Raw genomic sequence first — 21,283 nt, 5'->3', positions numbered from 1 at the left:
ATAGAAAGCCTCAAAGGTAGCATCTCATGGGATGCACTAATTACAAAATGGTTACTAAGAATAATGTTTATACTATTATGAAAGTATTATCTAAGTTTGAAGTTATCCCAAACACAAAATCTTGATCTCCCAAATCATCACTTATGGACAAGTATCAATGCATGAATAAATGCAAACCTTTTGTCAAATAATACCATTGGGAATCCATTATTTGACATGCAAGGAACATGTAGAAGTTGTAATGACCCTTGCCAATAGGCCACTAAAACCACTAATACTGAACTGTGAAATTTCGTCAAACACTTGATATGCAAACTAAATACACTGCTGAAAGTAAAATGCTGAAGGAAATTGTTGTGCAAGAAATCTACTCAAATAGCTGATGTAAAATAGTGCCAATGTATTTATTCAATGACAACCAAATGCTTTTACATATGATATGCGATTTTCAACTCAAAACATTACAACATGGCACATTGCAAACAAGCCCTTACTGGCTGAATGCAACTGAGAATTTCTTGCAACTACAAACTGAAATGAAAGAACTTGGATTTGAGTAGATGCTGGAGACTGAATGCTGAAGACGAAATGATGAAAATGCAACTCCAACCTGCCCTCAGATTTGCTGATCGTACGGCTTGTAGGTACAACCATACATGTACGGACTGGTACGACACCTGGCAAAAATAAATACTGTGCTGAAAGGTGCCGAAAATGGTATAGAAATAATCGCCAGGCTCCAAGGAAAATTCTCCCAAAAAATGAAAATAAAACTCCCAGCCAACAGTGAGATATGAGCAAAAATGTATGTCCAGGCTGAAAAATCGAACCCTACTGGAAATGTCTAAATAACAAATAAGCCCAACTTGAAGTAGCTGAATACCACTTCCAAAGTGCAACCCTTAAAAAGATATTTCACCTCCTCAGTTATGCAAATCCTTAGGAGACTCCGTTTCTAATGATCAAATGACAATCTGCAGACCAAGATGGCACCACAAATGCTCAAAGAGAAAAGTAGTGTAAACTCAAAACTTGGGCTGTCCAAATGAAAGGCCAAGCACTCTATTTATGCACTTTTCTAAGAAGCCACTAAGAACTTCTAGAAGTATCCATAAAATATTCTTATGAAATCCCTTTGTAATGCACTTTATATAAAAAGTAACTTTATAAAATAAAAAGTGCAACTCAACTCAATTATAATATTTTGGCCTCACATAACACATAAAATAAAAATATGATAAACCCCATCTTCCCAAGAGAAAAATAGACCATCCGATCCTCAAATAATCATCAGAATGACTCTCTCACCAAAATCATCTGCCTACGAGAGTCCATGATAGACAAATTCACTGAAAAATAACATGTCATTAAAAAGGGGACATGACAGTCCCCCCCTCTTGGAATTGCTTGCCCTCAAGCAATCTCAAAGTTGGATGTTGCAAAATATCTTCCCCCTCCCATGTGGCATCCTCCTCGAGTAAATCTCTCCACTTCACCAAGTACTCTTTGATAGTCCTCCTACGGAGCTGTCTCTCTCTACTGTCAATGGTGCACTTGGGAACAAGAACCAATTTCCCTTCATCATCCAATGGAGGAAGAACTGCTGAAGGCACAACATGCTGACCCAACGCCTTCTTGAGCCGTGACACATGGAAAACATTGTGCACCCTGCTATCTGCTGGAAGCTCAAGCTCATAAACCATCTCACCTATCCGCCTGATAATCCTGAAAGGGCCATAGTATCTAGGCTTAAGCTTCTCTGACCCCCTCTTCCTGAGAGTAGACTGTCGGTAAGGCTGCAACATGAGGTAAACCATGTCGCCAACCTCAAAACTCCTCTCTGTTTTCTTCTGATCTGGATACTGCTTATGCTGATTCGCTGCTAGCAAGCTCACCTTACCATCTTTTGACAGCAACGGACAAATGACAGCACAAGCCTGGATCCATAAGTTAGATACATTCCTAGCATTGAGGCCTATGTCAGAGACGGATGCTATTAGGTATGCCACTTTGCATTTAGAGGGCGCAAGACATTATTGGTGGTCACATGTTATGGTTACATTGCAGCATAATCAGGTGACATCCTATTAGGATTTTGTGGATAGATTGTTAGAGCGCTTTGATAAGAAAGACCCGGAGGTCTTCTTCCGTGATCTTGCACAGCTGAGACAGATAGACAGTTTGGAGGTCTACATCAATGAGTTTTAGAGATTATCAGTGATGATGCAAGATGTGTCCGAGAGGAGGTTGATTATCCTATTTACAAAGGGGTTGTTTGAACCTCTAAAGGGGTGGATCAAGGCATTCGATCCCCCTTCATTGTAGGAGGCTATGAGGAAGGCACGAAGCATGGAGCTCACAGCACCCTCCAACAAGTTCACCTCCAGGAGCACTTCTTCATTCAAGGACAATAAGAAGTTTGATAAAAACAAGGGCAAAAAAAGTGACACCAAGGGTAAGTCTACTGCACCTTTGGATATGGAGACACTGAATGACTTGCGCAGGAAGAAGCTATGTTTCTTTTGCAAGGGTCCCTACAACAGAGATCATGATTGTCCTATGAGGCTTAAGGGGAAGGCCAACAGGGTTATGTGGGCTTACTACGAGGGTTCAGATTCTGATAATTCTGAACATGAGGTTGATCATACTGATGTAGAGCCTGAGGCAGAAGCAGAAGCTCCAGAGACTAAAGAAGAGCCCAAATTGCACTTACATGAGGCACGCTTGTCTAACATTCACCAGGAAGGATCTTTTAGACCGCGTGGTGTTCTAGCAGGGTAGAGAGTTATTACTTTGGTTGATACAGGTGCTACGCACAATTTCATTGATGCACGTTTTGTTGAACATCGTGGAATTATGACTGAGGAGTTTGAGGGACTACGAGTACAGGTTGTTGATGGTTACACTCTTAAGTGTAATAGGATGGTTAGAAATTTTCCTTTACACCCGAACAACTATGAGTTCAAGGTGGACTACCATGTTGTCAACATGGGTGATCTGGATATTGTTCTTGGGATGGAGTGGTTGCGCTCATTGGAAGAGGTCACCTTCAGATTGAAGGACATGGAGATTAAGTTTGAAGTGTATGGGAAGCAACACATTTCTTTCACTAGGGTTATTTCCTTCAGACGACTGGAGAGGATAGCCAGACATGATGACATTGAGTGGGCAGCCGTATGTACTCTCATGCCTACACAAGAGGGAGAGCATAAGATAGAGTATCACCCAGACATACAGAGATTAAGAGTGAAGTATGACAGAGTCTTCAGTGACATTCCACCTGGCAGACCACCAAACAAAGTTATTGAGCACATCATTGAGTTGGAGGAGGGTGCTAAACCTATGATGATTATGCCATACAAGCATCCTAAGAGGCTCAAGGATGAGATCGAGAAAACCATCAAGGAGCTTCTTGTGATGGGTCACATTAGGCCTAGCAAGTCTCCTTTTGCTTCTTCGGTTGTGATGGTGAAGAAAAAGGATGGTACATTGAGGATGTGCATTGATTACAGGGTGCTGAACAAAAGGACAATCAAGAACAGGTACCCCATTCCATGGATTGATGAGTTGATTGATGAGCTTCACGGTGCATGTTACTTCATGAAGATTGATTTGAGATCCAGCTACCATCAGATCAGAGTTAGAGAGCAGGATACTGAGAAGACTGCCTTCATATGTCATTGTGGGCACTTTGAGTTTGTGGTCATGCGATTTGGGCTGACCAATGCACTAGCTACTTTTTAGTCCACCATGAACAGGGTCTTCCGTCACTAGTTGAGGAAGTATGTGTTAGTCTTCTTTGATGATATTCTGATTTACAATCGAACTTGGCAGGAGCACATGAAGCACTTGGAGACAGTTTTGGGGATCCTGCAGTCGGAGTCCTTGTATGCCAAGGAGTCCAAATGTGATTTGGGCATGACAGAGTTATTGTATTTGGGTCACATCATTAGTGCAGAGGGAGTAAGGATGGATCCTGATAAGATCCGTGCTATTGTGGATTGGCCTACTCTAGAGAACCTGACACAGTTAAGAGGGTTTCTTGGGTTGTGTGGTTTCTACCACAGATTTGTCAGTGGGTATTCACGTCATGCAGCTCCTATGACGGATTTGTTGAAGAAGGGAGCCTTTGTTTGGACACCTGAGGCACAAGCTTGCTTTGATAGATTCAAGGAGATCATGACTACGTGCCCTGTGTTAGCGTTGCCCGACTTTTCGAAGCCATTTGAGCTTCAGTGTGATGCTTTTGGAGAGGGTATTGGTGCTGTTCTGATACAGGACAAGCAACCCATTGCATTTGAGAGCAGGAAGCTCCATGGGCCAGAGAGATAATTTAGTATATATGACAAGGAGATGTTGGCTATTATGCATGCATTGGCTAAATTCAGGTAGTATTTGGTGGGTGGTAAGTTTTGCATTAAAACTGACCACAATAGTTTGAGACATTTCCTTGGATAGAGAGATCTCAATGTCGGGCAACAAAAGTGGGTTAGTAAATTGCAGGCTTATGATTTTGACATCTCCTATGTGAAAGGGACTCAGAATGTGGTGGCAGATGCATTGTCACGTAGACCACATCTCAGTGCTATGATTCAGATATTGGAGGATTGGAGGCACTTGATCATTGCTGAGTATGCTAGAGATTCATGGCCATCTGGGATTGTTGATGGGACAGTTGTCGATACTAGGTATACACTTGTAGATGGTTTGATTATCTATAAGAACAAGATATTCTTAGTCCCAGGATTGAAGGTGAAGCGTATTGTTATGAGAGCACTTCATGATTCACCTACTGCTGGACATCCTGGATACTTCAAAATGTACAGGTAGGTACGGGAGTAGTTCACATGGAAGGGGCTCAAGGCAGATGTGTTGCAGTATGTTAGAGAGTGCCCTGTTTGTTAGCAGAACAAATAAGAGCACACTCTTTCCAGCAGGGCTCCTACAGCCACTTCCCATTCCTGTCAGGAAGTGGGAGTGTATATCCATGGATTTCATTACAGGCTTGCCTAAGGCCCAAGAGCGAGATTGCATTTATGTGTTGGTAGACAGGTTGACGAAGTATGCACACTTTTTCCCCATCACTACTATTTACACGGCAGTGTAGGTGGTTGAAGTCTTTTTCTAGGAGAATTTTCCTTGGAGCTTGGTGATTATTTCTATACCATTTTCGGCACCTTTCAGCACAGTATTTATTTTTGCTAGGTGTCGTACCAGTCTGTACATGTACTGCTGTACCTGCAGGCCGTACGGTCAGCAAATTTGAGGGCAGGTTGGAGTTGCATTTTCATCATTTCGTCTTCAACATTCAGTCTCCAACATCTACTCAAATCCAGGTTCTTTCATTTCAGTTTGTGGTTGCAAGAAATTCTCAGTTGCATTCAGCTAGTAAGGGTTTGTTTGCAATGTGCCATGTTGTAATGTTTTGAGTTGAAAATCGCATATCATATGTAAAAGCATTTGGTTATCATTGAATAAATACATTGGCACTATTTTACATCAGCTATTTGAGTAGATTTGTTGCACAACAATTTCCTTCATTCAACATTTTACTTTCAGCAGTGTATTTAGTTTGCATGTCAAGTGTTTGACAAAATTTCACAGTTCAATATTAGTGGTTTTAGTGGCCTATTGGCAAGGGTCATTATAGTGGTATCAAGCAAATGAACTAAGCTAACATAGAAGCTAGCATGTCTGCATCAAGTGGAAGTTTGGGATATATTACAAGTTTCTATTGAAGAATGAGTAAGAGAAAAGAATATATATCAAATGTTAAACCTACAAGAGTTATGTAAAATGTGGAAGCATGGACAAAAGTATGTCTTATTTGATAGAAAGCCTCAAAGGTAGCATCTCATGGGATGCACTAATTACAAAATGGTTACTAAGAATAATGTTTATACTATTATGAAAGTATTATCTAAGTTTGAAGTTATCCCAAACACAAAATCTTGATCTCCCAAATCATCACTTATGGACAAGTATCAATGCATGAATAAATGCAAACCTTTTGTCAAATAATACCATTGGGAATCCATTATTTGACATGCAAGGAACATGTAGAAGCACAATCAAAAACATTGTGGTTTCAAATAAACCTTCAAAGAGACACCTTTTCACAATATGATGATTGCTAGATTTGGAAAAAGTGGAACTTGTTGAAAAAGCTCTCGAAAGTTTCATGAAAATACAATAAATCCACTTTCGAAAACATTTGGCAATATTCACATTTGTGGAAACTTTGCTAGCAATTTTTTGTGCTAAAACAAAGAATGGATGTGTTATTAAATGCTTCAAATGTCATGCAATTCTCTATTGCTAAGGTATGACAAATGTTCATAGATGCTTGTATTATTTAAAATCAAGGTAAAGGATGGTGATGTGATATTATTTTAAAGCATGGTTAATAGTTTTGGAAGGTTAAAAAGGTTACACAATGTTTCAAATTATGTATGGATATTCTTTCTACCAATGGTCGACCTACTGATTTGTATGTGATGAAATAGTTGGTCTTCAAAATTATTTGTTCAAGCAGAAATATATGTCTTTTTTGATCTAAAATGGCTAGATAGCGAGATGATGATGAGTACAATTAAAGCAGATGAAGATGAAAAACTACCCTAGTAAGGATGGTGATTTGTTTCTTTTAAAAGTTACAATTGTCCACTTGTCATTTTTAAAAAGTGACTATCACTTGTTGTAAAGATAGCATTTGGGCTCTATTGTTGTAAGGTTAGGTAAACCGAAATTTGTTTTAAATAGGTAGTTACTCTAAGCGATAACTTGGGTAGTTATGCTAAGTGTTTTCCTTGGTGGTTATCCTAAATGGTTACTTAAGTAGTTATCCTAAGCAATGTTTCCCCAAGTTCTGGGACGGGTACAATCAGGGATGAGGAGATGAGTTTATAGGACAACATTTTGTTTGCCAATTTTTGGTATGGCTAGGAGACAACTATATAACCATAGGGTATTTAAAAATATATAGAAACATCTAAAATACTCATATGAAAACATGGATAAAAGCATGCACTCATACATAATAGAACCTCAAAATATAAGAATTAGCAGAATTCATATGCCAAATTTGTGTTACTTTGAGATTCATAGTCATATTTGCTCTAGAAGCCAAAGTTAAAGTCCCCTAGGCATCCTCAAGTTCTCGAGATGTTTCTGGGACAAGGACAATTGAAAAACTACTAGGGATGCGTCCCCAGACAACACTAATCCTAAATGGTTACAAGTTAGTAGTTATCCTAAGTGGTTACAATTTGGTTATAAAAGTAATGTAAAAACATTTTACAGATGGGATACTTTCGAGAAATTTCCAAAGAAACTTTTGGTTTTATACTTTGTACAAAAGGGTTTTTGAACTTGTTTTTTAAAAAGAGATGATGAAGAATACATTTAGTCTTATGTCTTGAAGGTATTGATGAGTTATTATTGCTAATTTTTTGTATGTTAAGTTGGTTATCTCTTTATGTATTGGTGAAGTCCAATGGTATTGCTAATCTATGTAATTGATATGAAGATAACTCATTTCTTGGTATCTTCATTTGAATGTGTTGGCATAGCCTATCTTATTGTATGTTGGCATAGCCTATTCTTCTTTTGTCATCATTGCGCACTATGCTTGAACTCCCTTTGTATTCATTATTCATTGTCAATCTCAAATAATATTTAAATGTATACTATTGGGGATTCTTGTTAAGGAATGTGAAATCAGAGATAGAGAATTCTGGACTTTATTTTCAGACTCAATCAGTTGGATCTTTCTTTCTTTGTCACAGATATTTATACTTCCTTGAAGTAAACTGTTATATATTTATCACTGATTATTGCACTTGATGTTCTTAATTGCAGACGTTGATATGGAAAACAACTTTATATTGTAATGTAGATATTAATAGTTGCCTTGCAGGGGTAATCAAATGCCATGGTATTGATATTTTTCCCACAGCAATCACTTGACATATATATGCAATGAAAGGTTACACTCACGTAGGGAGATGACCCTTACGTGGCTTTTGCCATGTAGGGTTATGACCATACGTGGTGATTGCTATTAGTTAAGACCAGTGTTACGGGACTCGGACTCGCCTCTGACTCGGAAAGGTCAAAATCCGACTCGGACTCGGACTTGGCGACCGGACTCGGCAAGGACTCGGAAAATTGAAAAACTCATGAAATCCAAAGATTTTTAAGTATTTTAAGATTGTTTCTTGCATCTTTTAGTCAATTAACATCAAATACACAATAATTGATATAAATAGAACCTACTTAATACACATACACAATTTTGCATAGATCACATAAGTATAAAAGCGAATTTTTGAAGGAAAAAAATTGAATAACCACAATATAAAGTTATAAACTATAAAGTAATAAACATAGTGTCACTCCAATATCAAAGACTCAAATGTCTACAACATTCATGGATTACAAAATCCATGGTATCAAATTCAAAGGTTCAAAACATTTATCAAAATAACAACTAGAGCCATCCTCTATGTCCTCCTACAAGTGCGTCTAAGATAAGTCATGGAAGACTCTAGAGTCATCCTCTCTGCCTGTGTCTGAGGCTGACCCTGAACCTCCTCCTCATCCTCATCATCATCATCCTCCTCACGCACATAATCCTCGTCATCAGCCTCGGATCCATCACTCCTAGCTTAGGGTCCACTCTGTCTCCTCGTGCTCTAGCCTCCTCAACTGCCATCGCTACTGCCTCAGCCTCTCGATCCACCTGATCTACCCACTCCACATCTTCATCATTGAAGATAGGATCATCCACCTCTGTGTTCCACTCTGCATGAGGATCAACATTCTCTAATACAATCGGAGTTGTATCGGTGCCAAGGATTTGTCTATGGTGAAGGCGAAGGTTGTAGTGAACAAAGACAAGATCATTTAATTTTTGCACTGCCAACCTATTGCGCTTCTTTGAGTGTATGTGCTCAAAAAGACTCCAATTACGTTCGCATCCTGATGCACTAGATGGCCAACCTATTGCGCTTCTTTGAGTGTATGTGCTCAAAAAGACTCCAATTACGTTCGCATCCTGATGCACTAGATGGCTGGCGAATCATAGGAGGGATTATATTGTTGAGAATAGGAGACGTAATGTTCCAACAACCACATATGGTCTATAGATTAATGAGATAAGCACATCACAAGGATTTCTTTGTAGTGCTTATGTGACTAGGCAACTATGGTCAAATGAAGGCTTAAGTGGAAATTAGATTTTGGCTAAAGTTGAGGTGCCATGTGATTAAGAATTGCATGACATACAATTTATGACGTTATGTTTTTCCCCCACTTTAACGAGCACATCATTAGTGCAATGTAGGGTAAAGTAGAGAGTGAAGGGTTAGAAAGATTATACCAAGATACAACAGGAAAACATAATCTTGAGTCCACGCATAGACTCCTTATGGGTAAAGACCCAAACCTTTGCGAGAGAGTCCTTAGTTATACCATAACATGTTAGCTATAGACAAATTACTAGATTTAGAAATATTTAAATTTTATAAAAAAAGATAAAAACATGATGGCAATCAAATATAGCTTGCGAGATAATGATTATTGCGATTTTTCCTATATGGGTAGTGAATTGTTTACTGTACAGGTAAAGAAAATGAACGCATACAGACAATAAACACGAACAACAGAATTATATTTGCAATAGTAGATGAATGATTAATGCTTTACAATGATCCCAAACGGGATATAAATACTATCGCCGAACCTTCTCGAAGGAGTCCGTTGGCCACAATTATTCTATCCGCTACAAACTGTTTACCGATGATGTCGGCTACAGAATATAGAAACATCGCCGGACCGTTGGCTACAAAATACAGAAACACCGTCGGACCGTCGGCTACAGAGTACAGAAACACCGCTGGACCGTCAGCTACAGAGTACAGAAACACTGCCGGACCGTCGGCTACAGAATACAGAAACACTGCCGGACCGTCGGCTATAGAGTACAGAACACCGCCGGACCGTCGGCTACAAAATACAAAATACCGCCAGAACCATCCAGTCGGCTAACACCATCCCCCCCAAAAAGAAAAGTCGTCTCTGGACGACAATTACAACATATCTGAGACAAATTAACAAACAAAATATATCATCAAAGTGACTACAACAAGAAAAATCTGCTTCTGCCACATCACTTCCACATTCATCCCGTTACATCTATAGTCTCTGCTAACACAATACTGTCTCCTTAAGCTGACCTTGATAGCCACCTGTGCTGCTTTCTCTGTTTTCAATTCCTCGGTACCCTGAGCCAAGTGTCGCTGCACTGCCTCCAACTGGATGATTAGCTCCTCCCGAGCTCTCTACGTATCCACCAAGACAGCCTCACAGCTAACACGTGCTCCCACTGCCTCTGGTACACAGAAAGTCCATGCCTGCAGCAACTTCAACTCTTCTCAATTGGTCAGACTCACACGATTGATATCCGAAACGACTGGGGGTCCAGGGGACAACGCCCCCGGCGGGGTCGAGGGGCAGCGCCTCGGGTGCGCTCCCTGTCGCAGTACAGGGCGGGGTCGAGAGGCAGCGCCCCTTGCCGCCAAGACCAAATTAGCACTCCGGAGCCCACACAAAAATGCACGGAACAGACTATTTCTGCCATTTTCTTCCGACTCTACACTCTTTCTGGCAACCATTGATGCGTCCCCTTCCTTTTGGCATCATCTGTAACTCATTCTAAACAACTTGAATCTGTCGTTTTTTTTTTTTCTCTTTTTTCTTTTTTAATTAACTGCTTCGTCTACAATCCACCACAAATCCCTCTGCACATAGAAATTCTTCTCCTTCTGGCAGAACAAGCACTCTTCTTTATGTCTCTGTTTCCCTGCGGAAGTCTTTTCCCTTGCAGCGTGGAGGAGAAACTCTGATTGGCGGAATTGAATCTTTTGTCTTAACCCGCGTCCTATGCACGGCCTTTCTTCTCCTACCCGCGGCCTTTCTCTCCTCACCTGCGGCCTTCCTTTTTCTACTCGTGGCCCATTCTTTCGCTGGCGGCTAACTGGGCGAGGATTTATAAAATGTATGCTGGAAGCGGGGGCTCTCTCTGTTTTTTTTGTTCTGCCGGAAAAAAAACTTTATGCTCGCGGATAGTTGCCTGCGGGGCTTTTAACAGCCCGCGGACAGACTGTCCGCGTGACTTTTCGTAAACTCCTGCCGCGGGGTCTTCTGCCCGCGGGACCTTTCGCTAGACTCCCGCGGGGTCTGCTGCCCGCGGGACGTTCATTGCCCGGGGACAGTAGTTGCCCGTGGGACTTTCACTGCCCGCGGGCCTTTCTGTCCACGGGTCCCCCTTTTTTTTTTTTAAAAATTTTTTAAAACTTTTTTTTTTTTTTTTTTTTTTTAAAATTAAAAATTTTCTAAAAGAAATAAAAAATAACAAAGGTACCTCCATTTTGCCTCCAGGCGTCGCCATTTTGCAACGACGACGGAGTCAGTTGGCCATTCTGTGACAGCGACGGAGTCTTCCTGGCACCATATATTTTGAATTTGGATCTGTTGACTGCTGGAAGTATCTTCTGCCCGTCCAAAGTTGATAATTTGATCGCTCCATTGTCGCCGACCTTCCGAATCTGATATGGTCCAACCCATCTGCCCTTAAAATTTTCCATTTTGATTTCATTCTGACCGTCATATGCCTTACATTTGTTTTGTGCCACCCCCGTCGCCCACTGTGCTTGCGGTCGTCGCGCAACTGGATTATTTCCTTGCTGTCGGTGCCCTTCCACTAAATTTATGCTGCGGTGTAACTTTTTCTTTCCGCGCGGTCCATTCACCATGTACTAGACAGTGGGATTTTTCGTTTTTCTGTGTTCAGACTGTATGTTCTTCCCCTCAGCTTCAGCAATGGCAGCTTTTCCTTCTTCCACTTCCCTGCATTCCTCCGGACATTCGTTTTCCTCCTTTTTCTCATCTTTGTCGACTCTTAGCATATTACAACTCGAAAAGAGTTCGTAGTCTTCTATCTGCCAGTGGTAAAGGCCATTCACCGAGTCTAGGTCGTCGTCATTTGATCCTCCGTCAAGTCTCAATACTCCTTCATCCGGTTCCATTCTCCTCTTTCCTTCGTCATCACTCTCGCCTTCACTGTCAGAATCTGACAATGTTGCCTCCTCGCTAACCATTTGCTTGTGCAGGTCAATTGTGAATCTTTTGCCTCCATGCTCCATTGATAGAGTATTTCGTTTCCAATCATGTTTTACTCTTGCTTGCACCAACCAATCCCGTCCCAGAATAGCATCATATCCTTTTCTTTTTAATGGAATGACCACAAAATCCAATAAAAATGGTTGCGTACCAATGGTTACCGGTTGCCCCCTCAAGATTCCCAACGGTTTGATTCCGTGCTGGTCCGCCGTGAGCAACTGAAATGTAGGTGGCCACAATGTCGGCTTTCCCAACTTCTTCCAAGTATCCTTCGACAACACATTCATGCCAGACCCTCCGTCAACAATTGTCTCTGTCAAAACATTTCCCAAAATTCCCATCTCGACGACCGTCGGATGCCGTCCGAATGTGAATGCCAACAGCATTGGGTCGGTTGCCGTTGCTTCCCTACTGTCCCTTCCTGTGTCCTCCGTTGCTTTCAGAAACGGTGTATAATTCAAAATGGCCGTCCGTAATTGGGGCATTGTGAGAAGGAGGTCACTTATCTTGACTGGTATCTCCGTTTGTAAGATCTGTCGTACAATGTTTTGTTCTGCAAAGTTCCGTGCCAAGGTGCCGGTGATATCCTTCAACTGAGATGTCCCTGGCAATGATGCTTTTGCAATTTTTGCCTGCGCTTCCCCCAATTTCCTCTTTTCCTCCGCTTGCCTCCGTGTAATTGCCAGAATCTCCTCTACATCCGTGCCGACAGTGATTAAGTTTACTCCAGACTTTGGACACTTGGAATCTTCGTGATCGCCGGGTCCGCACCATCTGCATAATAATTTCGGTGTGTTTGCCATTGTACAATCCCGCGCAAAATGACCCCACAAATTACATGCTCAGCATTGAACGATCGGCCGTCCATTTGCATCATACTGATTCGACTTCGGCTCCCATTATTATTGTTATTGTTTGCATTGTTGTTATTTTGCCCTCTGCTATTATTCCTATACCCTGCGGATGTAGCACCGGCGGTATTCGTGTTTCCGCTACTACCCGACGGGGAAGCCTCTTGTGTGAGAAACACCTGCGGAGATCCTCTTGTCTTCATGTTGAAGGGACAGTCCTTTGTCGAATGGCCCATGATCTGACAAATGTCACAGAATTGGTTCTTCGGACACGATCCTTTAGTATGACCGTCGGTCTTACATTCTGTGCACCACAGTTCACTACCTTTTGGCTCCTTCTGCATATTTTTAAACTCCTTCATCATTCGAACCATATCCTTCTGTAAGGCACGAACCTTTTTGCTACTACCTTCGTCGTCGCTGCTATCATCTCCAGTAGATTCGTCGTCATTAGAGTCAGAGGAGCTAGTTTTCTTCTTCTTTGTCTTCTGTACACTTTCAAAGTTCATTGCTCTATTATAAGCATCCACGTATGACGACGATGGTACAATTTTCATTTTCTTCCGCAACTGTGAGCGTAGGCCGTCCACAAACCACCTTTTCTGCAATCCATCCGCCGGTTTGCTTTCCATTTTGTTTATTAAGTCTTTTAATCTCCTGGTGTAGACGAGGACAGTTTCGTGCTTCCCTTGTTTCGTATTGAAAATCTCTGCTACGATTTCATTATCATCTCGCAAGAGTTTAAATTCCGCTAGGAACTCCTTTTTAATGTTATCCTAGGTATCCAGCTTTTGTGGATCCGTATCCGAAAACCAATCAATTGCCACACCCCATAGGGTTGCCGGAAATTGTCTCATCCAGTCGTCTTCATTAGTTATGCCATTTGCCCTCCAGATCGTTTCACATGTTTTGCAATGTCGAATAGGATCAGCCGTACCATCGCCATTGAACTTCGATAGTTTCTCTTTTGGTCCCGCCATCACAATTGGTTTCTGTAAACAAGCGTTGCTCGGTCCTACAACACTGACGCTCTTTACTCCCACACCAGCGGTCTGCACTCCCACACTGGCGGATTGGTCTCCCACACCGGAGGTCTGCACTCGCACATCGGCGGTCTGCACTCCCACACCGGCGGAGTGCTCTCCCACACAGGCGGACTGCTCTCCCACACCGGAGGTCTCGACAGTTGCGAACCTTGGTGAAGAAGAAGGATCCTCTGAAATTGTTTCCCGCGGAAGTCTATCTTGGACGAAGAGATCACTCCACGCTCGTGCTCCATCGGCACTGCGAGCCGTGCGAGTTGATGCTCTTCCGTTTGATTTTCTTCCCTCGGCGAACACAAATTCAAGAACTCCCGTGTTTCTTCCACCAATTCCACCCGCTACCGAGTCTCCTCCAACAATTCCTCCGCACTTCTATTTCTGTCGGCAATCTTCTGAAATCTTCGTCGGTGTTCGGCTTGCTGTGCCAGAATTAAATTCTCCTGCGCAGTACGGATTCCATCTTTTCCCTTCGCCTTATTCCGATCTTTGTTAAGCTGATTTGGCATTAATCTTCATTCCTCCCACCTTCCAGATTCATAAGGCAACCGCGCCAAATGTTTACCGTACAGGTAAAGAAAATGAACGCAGACAGACAATGAACACGAATAGCAGAATTATATTCGCAATAGTAGATGAATGATTAATGCTTTACAATGATCCTAGACGGGATATGAATACTATCGTTGAACCTTCTCGAAGGAGTCCGTCGGCCACAATTATTCTATCCGCTACAAACTGTTTACCGACGACGTCGGCTACAGAATACAGAAACACCGCCGGACCGTCGGCTACAAAATACAGAAACACCGTTGGACCGTTGGCTACAGAGTACAGAAACACCGCCAGACCGTCGGCTACAGAGTACAGAAACACCGCCGGACCGTCGGCTACAGAATACAGAAACACTGCCGGACCGTCGGCTACAGAGTACAGAACACCGCCGGACTATCGGCTACAAAATATAAAATACCGCCAGAACCATCTAGTCGGCTAACATGAATTGTGTAATGTTAGATAGCCATATGGCGGGGCAAGGAGATTTGGATAGTGTTTTGGCCTCCACAAAGGCAACACATAAATCAAGATTGTGGATTGGCACTCATAAAAGGCAACAAATCAAATAAGATAGTGCATTGCCTGCTGCAAAGGCAACAAATAAAATTAGATTGGTTTTTTAAATATTTCTAAAATGCAATTGATGTAGAATTTCTAGCCCCCTATAAAATGGAATGTGTTTCGTAAAGTGGAACACACTTTATTCCAAGGAAACCACAGACATTGCAACACATGAGATGTTTTCACAGAATTTCACCCTATAATAGATGGTACATGATATCCACAACATGATATCAAAAGAACTCATAGTAGTGAAAGTTGTATGGCTACTTGAGCTACTCAGCATGAGCTCAATTTTTTTGGATCTAAAGTAGAGCCTATGAAGACAAAGATAAAATAAAAATTTGGGTCAGCATGGGAGAAGGCCTAAATGTCGCTAATAGTTTTAGTCCCTGAAAGTTGAAAATAAAGATTAAAAAATAAGAAGAAAAAAGAAGAAGTGTATAACAGGCAATACATTATTTTCAAGTATCACTGAAGTAACTTGTGTTCTTTAGACGGTAGAAAGGTGTCACTTGTAAAATTGAATCATAACATATGCATTCCTGGCGTGCACTAAATAATCCCCCTATTAAAAAAAATATTGCCCCAAACTCCTTTTTTGTCAACCCACTCCAATACCCACCCAATATCCCATACACCTATTCTCATGTATAAACACCCACCCCAGCCGTAAAAACCCTCCACTATTAGTCCAAAGGGATTATATTACTAAGACGGGCGGGGAAGAGAAGGGGTTGAATCACTAATTAACCAATCAAGCAACTTTTCAACCTTTAAACCTTTATCTCAAGAATAACTTAATAGCAACACTAAAAGATTTCAACACATAAACATATCCACAAGATTGACATAGAGATTTATGGTGTTGAGGAATGAAAATTGTGGTGGTAATCAATACCCACAAATTGTGCAGTCTTCTAAAGTATGCCCTGTAAGGAGCTTGACCCTGTTAGGAGTTAGACACTATTAGGTGTCATCCAGTTAGAAAGATTTACCTCTAGCCCTGTTAGGAGCATTACCTTGTTAGGAGTAGAGTAGTTAAAGGACTTTAAACACATATCAAATTGCTACCCTGTTAAAGGATTTACAATAAAGGACGTGTTATGAGCTACTTAGTTAAGGGATTTTACTGCCATAACTGTTAGGGAATAAAATAAAGAATGATCTATGGAATACACCTACTTCTACTTGATTAGATCTACCAAAACACACTTCACAACATGCTTAACTCTACCTTGGCTTGATCACAACTTGCACCCTTCATTGCACTTGTTCAATCATGATCAACAATAACAAATTGTTCAACTTCCACTAGTATATGTTGGACTTTCAAGTCCACTGCCTTAATCAAGACCTAATATTTGAAATCAATATGTATTTCAAATATCCCACTTAGATCATACACTCTATAAGACAACTCTTGAGCCACAAAATATTTTTACAAGTCCACAATAAAAAATTCATGGAATTCTGTGCCAAGAGGTCAAACACACTTTGACCATAAACTTGGTTTCTCTAGAATATTCTTCATACAGTATCATTGATCAATGTGATGCTAGATCATCACCTCCAATTAGGAAGATAAATAAACATACTGTGACTAATACAATTGAATCCATAACAACCCTAACATCAATCATCAATTTACCGACTGTTGCTCAAGAGCTCAATACACTTTAACCTATTAAAAAACCCTATCACCACTTCACCGATCACCTTTCCATTTTGTCAGTGCTTCACCAATCATAAAAAATGAGTTACGGTCATAACTGTATCATCTTAACTGTATCTTTTATGCCATCGCGAGACCATTCCTCTTTACTCATCGTATATTTGACAAACCAATAAAATCACCTATAGCTTGTCGCTAACTGTTATAGTAGTTGCAGTGTCAATTTGCCTGACCATATCTTTCTTCACTTCAACAGTAATGGTCATAACATAGACCTTCAGAGACATTCCCAATTCCCTTCTAATGATTACAACCACTGAAACTCATTGTAACATCTTTCTTATCATGTTTATGTTTGGCAACATACTAGGTGATGGAGCCTAAGATTTCATAAGTCTCTATTCTCCTAGTTGCCTCGTCGTCCATGTCGTATCAGCTAATGGGAAAGACATAACCAAGAGATGCATATGTTTGCAATTTATATATTCAAGTCTATGATTATAATATTGATGTGGAAGCTGATAAGAGGAGTGAATGGAGCAAACAAACAAAACTAATGCATCTTCTGTTATCCATTATTGTTTCAGGAATCTGAGATGGAGTATTAGTTTCTTGGAGTTTATCAGAAATTTGTATCCTTTCAGACAGCCTTCGCAATGTGCTATTGTAAATCTAAGGATCATTTCATGATGGAAAGGGCTCATTGATATCAAGGCATTATAATGCAAAGTAGATTAAATGCAGAAATATAAAACAACAGATCTTAAATGCATATTTTAAAGCATATTGGAGTAAGGATACAAGTTAGGCCAAACTATAATGCAAGTAGTTTCCCTTCAAGGATCTAATCTGATTGAGGTGCATATAGTACATCACTCAATTGGAGTGGCATACTGGATTCTATTCTGAATGGACAGTACCTGAATCTCTTACATGATAACCAGCATCATCTCCAATAGTTGCTTCTAGATAAGATTGGTGCAATCAGATTTGAGAGATTGTTTTTGAACCCTGTTATGTGTTGAGAGGCCCTACTATTAATTATTCAGAAGCTACAGAAGGATGAAGAAGACAACGAGGACTATCAACTGCAGAAATTGGCTGCAGCATTGAATGTGGGTCGTCGTAAAGCCAGCATTAAAAAGCTTACAGCAGAAGTAGGCCTCAAATGAGGAACAGTCCTTGAATTATTGCGCAATCCTCCTCTTTAGCCAGTTTTATTTCTTGACAGGGAGTATCCAACAAAATCAATTGAAGATACTGAGTCTACCAAATATAATGTAGAGTCATCTGAATTTGAAAGAAAACCTTCAAACTCTATATTGACATCTCAGGCTGAAACTGAGGTGCAAAGAAATGAATCCGAGTCACCAGTATTTGTGAATCTGAGGGGCTGGAATGCAAAGAAGAGGTTAAAAAAGTGCAACTTGCAACACTAGAGAAAGTATATCAGCGTACGAGGCACCCAACTGAAGCCATGCTTAGTAATATGGCGCAGTTGACAAACTTGCCACGAAAATCTATTCTGGATTGGTTTGATGGCAAAACAGACAAAGGAAGATTTTTGTCTAGACCATACATTGGTAGAATGCAGACATCTAAAATAGGAGTCGGCTTTTCAAGATGGCCTACAAAACTGTGGTGCGGATGTAATATTAGGAGCAGATATCTGTGAAAGAGCATTTCAGTGCAACAACAAATGCTCAAATAACAATTCTGAAGGCTTTCGTACCATATGGGAGTTTCTCAAACAGGGTTTTATACTTATCATTATTTGAAGATCTATATCTGATGATGTTTTGTGTCTCTCGCAGGTATGAAGGATGCTGTCTGCGTGGATAAGGGCATGAATGAGTGCATGGAGAGGGGTCCTGAAGCGGTTTTTGTAAACATGAAATCTATGACATGATGCTAGGATGCATCACCAGCCAAAAGACACAATCCCGAAAGCTCACAATGGATTAGCAGCATGATATTCGCGGAAGGAATCAGGAGATCGAAGTAGGAAGACGCACCAGCAGTACCTCCGATAATGATGAATAAGTGATAGAAAAGATAGTATCTCAGATCCAGCGGGAGGAGCACTAAAAGCGTCTGAAGTCATTGTATAATGGGGTTGATTCACGCAAAGCTATGTTGGAGGAGTTATTGTATATGATCGGATGCAAAAGATTGTGCATTAACGCAAGTGGGAGATATAAAGCAAAGGCGTTTAATTATATTTTGATAAAATTAAAACATATAAGTTTTCAGTATCCGTTAGTTTTATTTATGAAAAGACGCAATGCTTGGAAGGCAACCGTTGCCCTTTGGATATTTATAAATATATGTAAAGTAGAACCAAGGAGGATACGATATTCATTCATTCTTATTTTTAAAACAAAAAATTCTATCCTATGTTTTATGATATGTTATATCTTCTCATCGACAACGGAGTGACCTGTTGAACCAAGCTTGTGGATGGTGGATTTTTGAGTCTGTCTCATTTGGTCCTGATAAATTTGCTGTGGATAGATCATTCTTAAGGAGTGTCTCTACTAATAAAATTTTCGACATAATCTGTAAGCGCATTTATTTCTATTTGCATTAGAGTTAAACCTATTATTAAATTGTGTCCTTTGTAAATGTCTTTTATTTATTTTTTATAAATATTTTAATATTTGGATAAGTGGATTGGATCATTATAGCATTTTAAATTTGATAAACATAAATATTGTGAAATATTTTAGTGTTTCCATATTTATTTCTAATTTGTCTCTGTAAGAGTTAAAGTGCATTTTAGACTTACTTAAAATTGCATTTAAATAATTGATCCATCGTGTCTGATTATTAAAATTGTTTATAATTTGAATATATTAGATTTTATAAAGTTGTACGTTTCAATCGATAATTTTGACTCTATTGCCCATCTAATTAAGCAGTGATCTTTTGCTCTTAATTCATAATCCATAGGCTGGCAACTGTTTCATTTTTTTCCATTGAAAATTTAATATATTCATATGATGCATTAATCTATATTTATACTTTATTTAAAACATTATTTCAATCATTTATTTTTGTTCTCAGTTCATAAATCGCAAGTTTAAAGTTTTTCTATATTTCTTGCCACTTGGAAAATGTTTATTGTGTTCGCATTCTGATTGATCTGTTTTAAGTGTCTTGGATCTAAGTGTTTCGTCCAAGATTAGGTACACCCGCCTCGGTTTTGTAGAGCCGAAAGTGCAGGGAAATTGAACTGTGTTGTTTAGTTCCGTCAAGTTGGCCTTAACCGGTTGGATATCCCAGCATCGAGCAGGCAAGGCTCGTAGGATTCCAATCTGCGGTTTTGGGAACCAACACTAGGAACACTAGGTCAATAATTGACATTAATTTATCTATCGACCTAGAGTTCCTAAAGGCAACACTAATCAATAACTTAATACCAACACTAAAAGAATTCAACACAAATATATCCACAAGATTGACACAAAGATTTTTAGTATCACGGAAACCTAACTTGGGATTAATACCCACAAATTGTGCACTCTTCTGAATTATGCCTTGTGAGGAGCTTAACCCTATTAGGAGTTACAAAGACACTTTTAGGTGTCACCTTATTAGGGGATTTACCTTTATCCTTATTAGGAGCTTTACCTTATTAGAAGTAGAGTAGTTAAAGTACTTTTAACACTAATCAAAGTGCCACCTTGTTAAAGGATTTACGACAAAGGACTTGTTCGGATCTACTCAATTAAGGGATTTTACTACTGTAATTGTTAGGGAACAATAGAAAGAATGATCTATGGAATAACACTACCTCTGCTTGATCAGATCTATTGAAGCTCAAACACACTTCACAACATACTTAGTTCTACCTTGGCTTGATCACAACTTGCACCTTCAATTGCCCTTGTTCAATCATGATTAACAACAACAAACTGTTTAACCTCCACTACAATATATTGGACTTTCAAGTCCACTGCCTTAATGATGCCCTAATATTTGAAATCAATATGTATTCCAATTATCCCACTCAGATCCAACATGCTATAAGACAACTTTCGAACCACAAAATACGTTTACAAGACTACACTAAGCAATTCGTGGAATTCTGTGCCAAGAGGTCAAACACACTGATTAAACAATTGCTTTCTTTAGAATCTTCTCTATACTCTATCCTTAATCAGTGTGATGCTAGATCAACACCTCCAATCAGGATGATACATCACTAGATCGTGAATGATATAATTGAATCTACAACAATCTTAACATTGATCATTGATCATCAATTTACTGATTGTCAATCAAGAGCTCAATACACTTTAACCTATTCAACAACTCTGTCACTACTTCACCAATCACCTTTCCATTCTGTCACTGCTTCATGGACCATAAAAATGAGTTGTAGTCGTACTGTATCATCTTGACCACTCAAC

The 21,283-nt window shown here is 40.0% G+C and overlaps 2 long non-coding RNA genes and 1 pseudogene across 6 annotated transcripts in view; 2 read left to right on the top strand and 1 right to left on the bottom strand.

Moving 5' to 3' along the window:
• Window positions 1–19,018, bottom strand: part of LOC149562863 (uncharacterized) — a 31,817-nt gene extending 12,799 nt beyond the window's left edge. The window contains exon 1 of the long non-coding RNA XR_016364006.1: window positions 18,884–19,018. This is a non-coding gene — a long non-coding RNA (uncharacterized LOC149562863). The remainder of the gene's footprint in view (window positions 1–18,883) is intronic.
• LOC149562861 (uncharacterized) overlaps window positions 1–19,426 on the top strand; it is a 47,132-nt gene extending 27,706 nt beyond the window's left edge. For 2 of the 4 annotated variants that reach the window (XR_016364002.1, XR_016364003.1), the window contains exon 3: window positions 18,683–19,426. This is a non-coding gene — a long non-coding RNA (uncharacterized LOC149562861). Of the gene's footprint in view, window positions 1–17,455 lie in introns of all 4 variants that reach the window. The other 2 variants (XR_016364004.1, XR_016364005.1) reach the window with 1 other exon arrangement.
• On the top strand, window positions 17,403–19,277 carry LOC149562862 (protein OVEREXPRESSOR OF CATIONIC PEROXIDASE 3-like; annotated as a pseudogene). The gene is made up of 2 exons (XR_016363607.1): window positions 17,403–17,534; window positions 17,897–19,277. The product of XR_016363607.1 is annotated as a protein OVEREXPRESSOR OF CATIONIC PEROXIDASE 3-like (transcript).
• Window positions 19,427–21,283: the final 1,857 nt, after the last annotated feature.

This window comes from Cupressus sempervirens, chromosome 4 (assembly GCF_028749045.1).
Source record: "Cupressus sempervirens isolate cs-2001-9-10 chromosome 4, ASM2874904v1, whole genome shotgun sequence".
Classification (NCBI taxonomy): domain Eukaryota; kingdom Viridiplantae; phylum Streptophyta; class Pinopsida; order Cupressales; family Cupressaceae; genus Cupressus; species Cupressus sempervirens.
The sequence above is the reverse complement of the archived record's forward strand: the minus strand, read 5'-3'. Positions and strand labels throughout refer to the sequence as shown.